Source organism: Diadema antillarum, unplaced genomic scaffold (assembly GCF_040938485.1).
Source record: "Diadema antillarum isolate AM-2024a unplaced genomic scaffold, OU_Dant_1.0 scf00000226, whole genome shotgun sequence".
Taxonomy (NCBI): domain Eukaryota; kingdom Metazoa; phylum Echinodermata; class Echinoidea; order Diadematoida; family Diadematidae; genus Diadema; species Diadema antillarum.
In genome coordinates, this window is record NW_027271115.1 from 2210080 (window position 1) to 2218983 (window position 8904).

An 8904-nucleotide genomic window follows, 5' to 3' on the forward strand; every position below is an offset into this window, starting at 1 on the left:
AAAACCAGAATCCCTTCTCAGTGGTATCAAAATAAATGCAAATGTTGTAATTGGTATGTAAATCATATGAGTTTTATGCGCATTCAGTTCATTCAAGAGCCTTTATACCCCGTTGGGATTGTATTTTTCAAATCCTCTGAAAAGGACCTTTTGGATTTTTTTTTTCATAGAATTCAAATTAGGAACCCAATTCTTTAATACTGGAGAAGGATCAATTGGAAAGTTAAGCTTGTAGAATATTCGCAATCACACACTGGAAAAAGATCAAGAAGTTTAAAATCGCTATCTCCAAGATCTCAAAAGAAGCGGTGAGATTGGCAAAATATCGAAACGTTCAATATCGCAGTCTTTAAGGTGAAATATTTCAAGTGCGTGTGTCTGCAAACTTTCCGTGAAACTTCCCACTACAGCTAGGGATATTTTCATTTTATAATGCCATCCCTGCCAAACTTCTCGATCTCTTGCCAGTGTGACCGGACAACAAAAGATCGCGAAAACTGCGATCTTTTGCCACTCTGTCCGCGCCTTATCATGATAAAACGATGTTAGAATAGCAGTGAATAATAACAATAGACATTTATAGAGCGCCTTTTCCACTGGATGCAAAGCGCTATGACATGTCATCCCTGGTCGCCATAGGAGATAAAATATATAAAAAAATACCAGGCAGCGATATAGTATAAGTCCAGTGCACATATAGGGACATCAAAATAAATAAGTCTTCAAGTTTTGTTTGAAATGATTAAGTGTTGGTGGTGATTTGAGAAGAGGAGGGAGCTTATTCCACAGCCTAGGAGCAGAAGAAGAGAAAGCTACATCGCCAGCTAGTTTTTTGGTGTGTGGTTGAGTAAAGGTAACGGATGATGAAAGACGAGTGCGCCTAGAGTGAGAGTGTCGTACCAGGCACTCCCCAATAAGCCAGTTCGTAATTAGCTCATGGGCACGTTGGTACAAATGACGTTTCTTTTTTATCAGTTGGTTAGGCACTTTAATCGTTTTCAAAGAGACATTCGTACCGGGATGCTTACCAGACATAACAATTTATTCATGGAATTCGTGTTCAAATAATAAATGAACTTGCATAGACCAGGTGACCAGAATGGTCTGTCAATCAGCCATCGGGGAAGCATCCATTTCATTGTTTTGCTTTGAATGCATTAAAAAACTGTTTTTATTCATATTGCCAAATACCAGGTTTGCTGTCAGGTGGATGTACTGGCAAGCAAGATTTACAAGGATGACATGAGTAATCATTATATGACAGTTGCTTATCTCAGTGAATTTAAAAACCAACGTGCCTCTTGGTACAAATGACCTTTTTCTGCTCATGCGCAAAGTGGAACTACGAACTGGCTTATGTACTCTGGAGCTCTATTGTTGGCTACTTTGCAGACCAGTAGAAGCTTGAAGGATATTCTTGCTTTGACTGGCAGCCAGTGGAGTTGACGTATAAGAGGAGTGGCATGAGAACGTGAACGAACATGGTACACTAGTCTAGAGGCAGCATTCTGAACTCTCTGTAAGCGATCCACATCAGCCTGACTGATTCCGCCAAGAAGAGCATTACAGTAGTCGAGTCGCGATAAGACCAATGCACGGACTGCTGCGTGACAAGTAGAAGCATCAATAAATATTTTCTGATCCTCCACAGATTTCTGATGTAGTAGTTAAGGAAAGAGGAAAAGATAGCTCCAAGATATATTGCGCACATGATCAGATGGAGAGATGAGAGTCGTACCAAGAGCAAGTTTGATGTCCTGTACAAGCTTAAGATGGCGTTGGGAGGCAAGAACAAGAAACTCTGTTTTCTCTTCATTGAGTTTCAGCTTGTTCACAGTCATCCATTCCTGCACTTTACCCACACATCTGGACAGTGCATTCAGAGTGAGTTCAACACTGGAAGGGTCACTGGGGTCAAACTCAAGATAGATTTGCACGTCATCTGCATACATATGATACTTAACAATTTCAGCACGACGAAGATTTCCAAGAGGACTGGTATATACTGTAATGTGTATTTAGGACATTTTAATAAATTGTCTACATTTAGTTCAGTCCAGTTCAGTTTTATACATTCTGTATAAAACTAGCTCAGTACTCCTGAGCCCATCCCACCTTTAAAGTCACCCTCCTTTTAATGACCATCTTATATGATTTCTCCCAGTCTGCAAACCTTCCCTTCCCCAAACAGGTGCTCTCATTCAGACCAATTATGACCCACTCAGCTTCAAGGTTCATCCGGCTTCCCCACTTGCTCCAAACATCCAGGCCAGTCCCATCTAAAACATGACCCCTCCCCCAAGCTAACTTTCCCTCCAAAAATGACTTCCCCCTCATATGATTGGTCCAAGTACCACACCCACTCCTCTTCCCAAATTGCTGATATGACAATAAGCACGCTGACAAAAAGTATGAAAATATGTTTACCATTCTCAAGTCGCCCTTTAACGAAATTTCTGCTTGTCAGTTTGAGGTCAACGTCATCAGTCCCTAAGTAGGTAGATTGTAGGTTTTGAACATTCCTAGGCCTTGATTCCTTATCATGGGAGGTGGAATAAAGAGCGCTATTATTCTCCTCCCTCAATGAAAACCCTGGGATTGTGGTCCAAAGTCTTGTCCAGCGTATTGCAGGTGTTGGTGCAACTGGTGGTAGGGGTGGTGTTGTTGTCGCTGTTGTTGATGCTGTTGTGAGTGGTTGGTTGGGTAGTGGTGGTGTGGTTGTCCCAGTGGTGGCGGTGGTCCATACAGTTGGGATTGCCTGTCATAATCCCGTCTCATGTCCCTAAGTCTTTTCCTACATTCTCGCCACCTGTGACCAGGAATGTGACAGTAGTCACACGTCCCCTTAAATGCAGGCCGTAGTCGTTGATCACGTCCGCGGCTGTGTGATCTATGTCGTAGGTCAGATCGTTCTCTACTACTAGAGGTTCGTCCGCGTCTATAGTCATTCCCATAGTGACGTCTGTCATAGCTGTCATCCCTCGTGTATTTCTGATTGCGACTGCGACTAGCGCTACGGCTCGCACTCCGGTCAGAGTCGGGTCGAGATGTTGGCCTATGTCGATATCGACTTCGTCCGCGTGAGTCACTCTGGTCCTGTTTTAGTTTCAACGTCGTCAGTTCGTCACTCAGGAGGTCGAGGTCGTCCTGTGTTGCAAAACTAACCTCTTTACTTGTTGTCGGTTCCGTCCTAAGGTCCGTAAAAAGTTGAGCCTTCGTGGCAATCTCGTCCAACGTCAAATTCGATGTCGGGACGCCATGAGTACGGCAGCACGACAGTCTGGGGTCATCGCTGCGAGCAGTCGGTCCTTAATTTGTGTCTCGCCATATTCTATGTGGGACGCTGTCTGTCGTAGGCGTTGGAGAAATGTCTCCACACTCTCCCCGTCAGTCATTGTCATATTGTTGAAGTCCGTTACCCTTGCGTAAGTTGATTTTGCCGGGCTAAATCGCCGCAAGAAGGCCGTCCGGAGATCGTCATAAGTTGAGAATGTCAAATTTTCGATCCACAGTCGGGCTTGTCCGGTCAAAGTCCGTTTAAAGGTCTTGAGGATGGTCGTCATATTGTCAGTCTTGGTTGTGTCAATGGCGTGGGCGTCCAGGTAGTCGCTAAAGGTCAAGAGATGAGCTGTACAGTCATCTCGGTTAAGTCGGTCCCCTGTGAATTTGTTAGGTAAAAAGTCGGTCTGTCGGAGGGCAGTAGCAGAGGTTGTGGTTTCAGCGGTCGTCGGCATGGTCAATTCGGTCAATCCAATATGTCACAAATACAGTATTCAAGTATAACAGTAACACAAGATAACAATATTGAAAATAGTTAACAAATTGGTACAATTATTGTAATTGTCGATCCCGCCTTCTCTCTCTCTCTCTCTCTCTCTCACATCACTCTGACTGGGACAGTAATAACTATAAGTCTCACTTACCAGGTCAGGCGAGCACATTTGTCAAAATCGAAGAAAGGCATCTGTTAGAAACCACAAAGTACAACACGTTGAAATTTTAGTCAAAGAAAAGTGTTATATTGACAAAGTTTCCAAAGTCAGGGCAGAGTCAGTTGCGATCACTCGGCAGCATGGGCGTTGTCGTCATCCCTCGTCGCCGCAGTCGTCCGCAAAGTCAGGGGCAGTCGTCACCAAAGTTGTCAGCGATCGAAGTCGTCGAAAGTTGTCCTCAAAGTCGTCACCGTCCATCACCGTCCACCGGAGGCCCATATCAAGAGTCGTGATGACCAAGAGTTCTTCGCGTATTGTAGAGGTCAACTGAGATCCACGCCCACGCTTGATATAGACTAGAGCTGTTACTCGTGCTACCAAGCGCTGACGACCGGAAGACCAGACAGGATTAACTACACTCCCGTACAGATGATGATGATGATGATGAGATGAAGAGATGAAACCTTCTCCCTTTTTGCCTTACTAACGATATACACAGCTCAGTCGCTGTAGGTTGTGAGATCAGCTGAAAGAGGCAGGCGAGTATTACAAACTGTCAGCCGGGCACCGTTGATGATCAACATGTACATAGTGCTCATCGTGGGTCCATAAAGGACGGCTGCCACAAGTTCAATTCCGGGTTCTTCACCATGTAATGTATAGTTGTGTATTATTTTCAGAGAGCTACTCGCAGTAAAGGATGAGATCGTACAACATCAAGTTCTTCGTTCTGAAGAGGGCTATTGCTCCTTTATTGAAACGCAATGTACATAGCCGGCCCGTATAGAGAAGGCAGCAACTCAAGAAAGCAGTCCTTTCTCGATCACAGTCTGACAAGCTCTCCTTACATGAATGTCCAGTCTGCATGGTCAGCGTGCTTATTGTCATATCAGCAATTTGGGAAGAGGAGTGGGTGTGGTACTTGGACCAATCATATGAGGGGGAAGTCATTTTTAGAGGGAAAGTTAGCTTGGGGGAGGGGTCATGTTTTAGATGGGACTGGCCTGGATGTTTGGAGCAAGTGGGGAAGCCGGATGAACCTTGAAGCTGAGTGGGTCATAATTGGTCTGAATGAGAGCACCTGTTTGGGGAAGGGAAGGTTTGCAGACTGGGAGAAATCATATAAGATGGTCATTAAAAGGAGGGTGACTTTAAAGGTGGGATGTGCTCAGGAGTACTGAGCTAGTTTTATACAGAATGTATAAAACTGAACTGTATTGAACTAAATGTAGACAATTTATTAAAATGTCCTAAATACACATTACAATATTGTGAACAATAGGGGCCCAATTACAGATCCCTGTGGAATACCAACCACTGAAGTACACTTCCTAGACAAGTGACCAGACACGCAGACACGACTCCTTCGATTTGTGAGGCAAGAAGCCATCCACTGTAGAGCTGAACCTTTGACACCAAAGGTGTTGTGTAAGCGATCGAGCAGAATTTCATGATCGATTGTATCGAACGCAGCTGACAGGTCAAGCATTACCAGCATAACCCCTTTCCTTTTGTCAATGCTGCGAAGGATATCATCTTGGACTTTCAGGAGGGCTGTTTCGCAGCTATGGTTACTCTTATAGGCCGACTGAAAGGACTCGTAAAGATGAAACTCGTCCATGTACTGAACAAGCTGAGACGTGACTACACGTTCAATGATCTAGGATCTGAACTCGATATTGGAAACTAGTCTGTAGTTCTTGAGAATGTCCTTTTCACATGAGGATTTCTTTATCACTGGAATCATAATAGCTTGAGTCTGGGAAGGTTCCTTCCCAGACGGAGAAGGAGAAGAAATGAAAAAAAAAAAGACGCGTGGCACACCTCTACCTAGAACTGATCCTCCTACATCTGTTATAAGAATGTAACTTAGTCAACTTCCAAGACAGTTTGAACTCTGAAATTGCCTCGGCCAGTGTAATCTGCGAAATAAGGGGTTTACACCTTCCTGGTCCTTTTTGTTTTGTTTTCAATATACGTGGATAACATGCCGCCAGTGATAACCACCATGCAGGTATTGATGTATTTCAGCCACTCTCCCTTGTCTGTCTGACTTATGATATATGTCACCAAGTGTGATTCATATCAAAAGAAAGATTAGCAAAAAAAAAAAAAAACCCTCTAAATAGCTTTAAGGGCCAGTGGTTTGTAAGAACTGATGAATGCTGAATACTCATTAGGAACCATGTTACATTAATTAGAAGATTATATTTCGTATCAGACGTAAATGGGACCATTTTGCCTCTCATCACGCCTATATGGTTAAAGGAGACTATAAATCATTTATACTGAGGACAGAGTTTCAGAATTTATTATAATCGGGATGAAGAATAAGAATATTTTCAAGATTTACAACAAATTGCAATGAACAAGGATGATGACATGGCAGAGTCACCATAAGAATGCACGAGTTGAGGCTCAAGGAAGCAGCACAAAAGAAGAAGGCATGCATAGATTATACACAGGTGAACTCGCAAGCAAGCGGCATTGTAATGGAATTACACTGCTACATTTCTGAAATATGTGAGCCTCTATGTCATCATCCTTGTTCACTGTAATTCGTCTAAGGTTTTTCAAAGTATTGTTTCTCTGCTCAACACTGGCGTAGCCAGGGGGGGGGGGGGGGCGATGGGGGCGGTCGCCCCCCCTAAGATTTGGACCGGGGATTTGGGAGGCGGAAAAAAAAAATGCGTGTATACTGTATGCATGCACATGAAGCGGGTCTCCTTTGCAACCTTTCATCAAATAAGATATTTTTTTGAATATTTCACTCAAATTGTGCACCAGATCGTTGAATTTCAATTCAAAATATGCAAAATCTCTCGTGCTTGGGAGGGGGAAACCCCCTCCCAAACCCTCCCCCTCTGTGCCTCTTTCCCTAGCTTAGTACACTTTTTAGATTTGCACAAAAATTATAAATAATTCTGAGTGCACAAGACTTATCACTTATATTCCGAAAACTCAAGGTTCCCTCATGTATAAGGGGAGTTTCCCCTTTTAATCGACCCTTTCCTCCCTCAGTCCCCCCCCCCCCTCCCCATCAGTTGGTTGTTTTATTTCAATTCTAAAAACGCAAAAGCTCCGCGAGCGGGAGGGGAAATCCCCCTTCCCCTAAGCTCTACCTCACTAGACTTTATACATACACACAGATGGTGCACATTCGGAATAAGAGCTAAATTCCGTGATTTTAACACTTCGATGAAAAAGTATTGCACCAAAAATTTGCACCAGATCGCTGAATTTCAGGTCTGAAAACGCAAAATCACGTTCGTGTGGGAGGGGATATGCCCCTATCATCTACACCCTCGTGTGTATGCTTTTTCTGTTTGATTGCTGAACAGACAGCGTTCATGATATTCAGTGTAAGAATTAATACAAGAAGATTATTTAAATGATACCATTTTATAGGCATATTGTTCAATAATAATCTACACTAAAATATACTGCAACCTTAAACAAGTGGGACTGTTTCAACTCGTTAAAACACGCAAAAACATGCATCAAATTGCACCATTTGCAACATCAAAATGCAAAAAGTTCTCCCACACCTTCCCCTCCCCCCTCGCTCGCTCCGCTCGTTCGGGTTCAGTCGCGTTCATGATATTCAGAGAAAAAAATTAATACAAGAAGTGTATTTAAATCATTCCATATTACAGGCTAATTGTTCAATGATAATCTACATCAAGATATACTGCAACCTTAAACAAGTGGGACTGTTTCAACTCGTTAAAACACGCAAAAACATGCATCAAATTGCACCATTTGCAACATCAAAATGCAAAAAGTTCTTACCGTGGGAGGGGGGACACCCCCTCCCACACCCTCCCCTCCCCCTTCGCTCGCTCCGCTCGCTCGGGTTCAGTCGCGTTCATGATATTCAGTGAAAAGAATTAATACTAGAAGTGTATTTAAATAATACCATTTTATAGGCAAATTGTTCAATAATAATCTACACCAAAATATACTGCTACCTTAAACAAGTGGGACTGTTTCACGTCGATAAAACGCGCAAAAACATGCATCAAACTGCACCATTTGCAACATCAAAATGCAAAAAGTTCTTCCCGTGGGAAGGGGGACACCCCCCTCCCACACCCTCCCCTCCCCCGCGCTCGCTCCGTTCGCTCGGGTTCAGTCGCGTTCATGATATTCAGTGAAAAAATTAATACAAGAAGTGTATTTAAATCATGCCATATTACAGGCAAATTGTTCAATGATAATCTACATCAAGATATACGGCAACCTTAAACAAGTGGGACTGTTTCAACTCGTTAAAACATGCAAAAACATGCATCAAATTGAACCATTTACAACATCAAAATGCAAAAAGTTCTTACCGTGGGAGGGGGGACACCCCCTCCCACACCCTCCCCTCCCCCTTCGTTCGCTCCGTTCGCTCGCGTTCAGTCGCGTTCATGATATTCAGTGAAAAGAATTGATACTAGAAGTGTATTTAAATGATACCATTTTATAGGCAAATTGTTCAATAATAATCTACACTAAAATATACTGCTACCTTAAACAAGTGGGACTGTTTCACGTCGATAAAACGCGCAAAAACAAGCATCAAATTGCACTATTTGCAACATCAAAATGCAAAAAGTTCTCACCGTGGGAGGGGGGACACCCCCCTCCCACACCCTCCCCTCCCACTCGCTCGCTCCGCTCGCTCGGGTTCAGTCGCGTTCATGATTCAGTGAAAAGAATTGATACAAGAAGTGTATTCAAATTATACAATTTTACAGGCAAATTGTTCAATAATAATCGACATCAAAATAAACTGCTATAAAACAAGTGGGACTGTTTCACGTCGATAAAACGCGCAAAAACATGCATCAAATTGCACCATTTACAACATCAAAATGCAAAAAGTTCTTACCGTGGGAGGGGGGACACCCCCCTCCCACACCCTCCCCTCCCCCTCGCTCGCTCCGCTCGCTCGGGTTTACATGATACCATTTTATAGGCAAAT

The 8904-nt window shown here is 43.3% G+C and overlaps 1 pseudogene; it reads right to left on the reverse strand.

Moving 5' to 3' along the window:
• Positions 1 to 2580: 2580 nt before the first annotated feature.
• LOC139724671 (uncharacterized) lies at positions 2581 to 3734 on the reverse strand (annotated as a pseudogene).
• Between the last annotated feature and the right edge of the window lie 5170 nt (positions 3735 to 8904).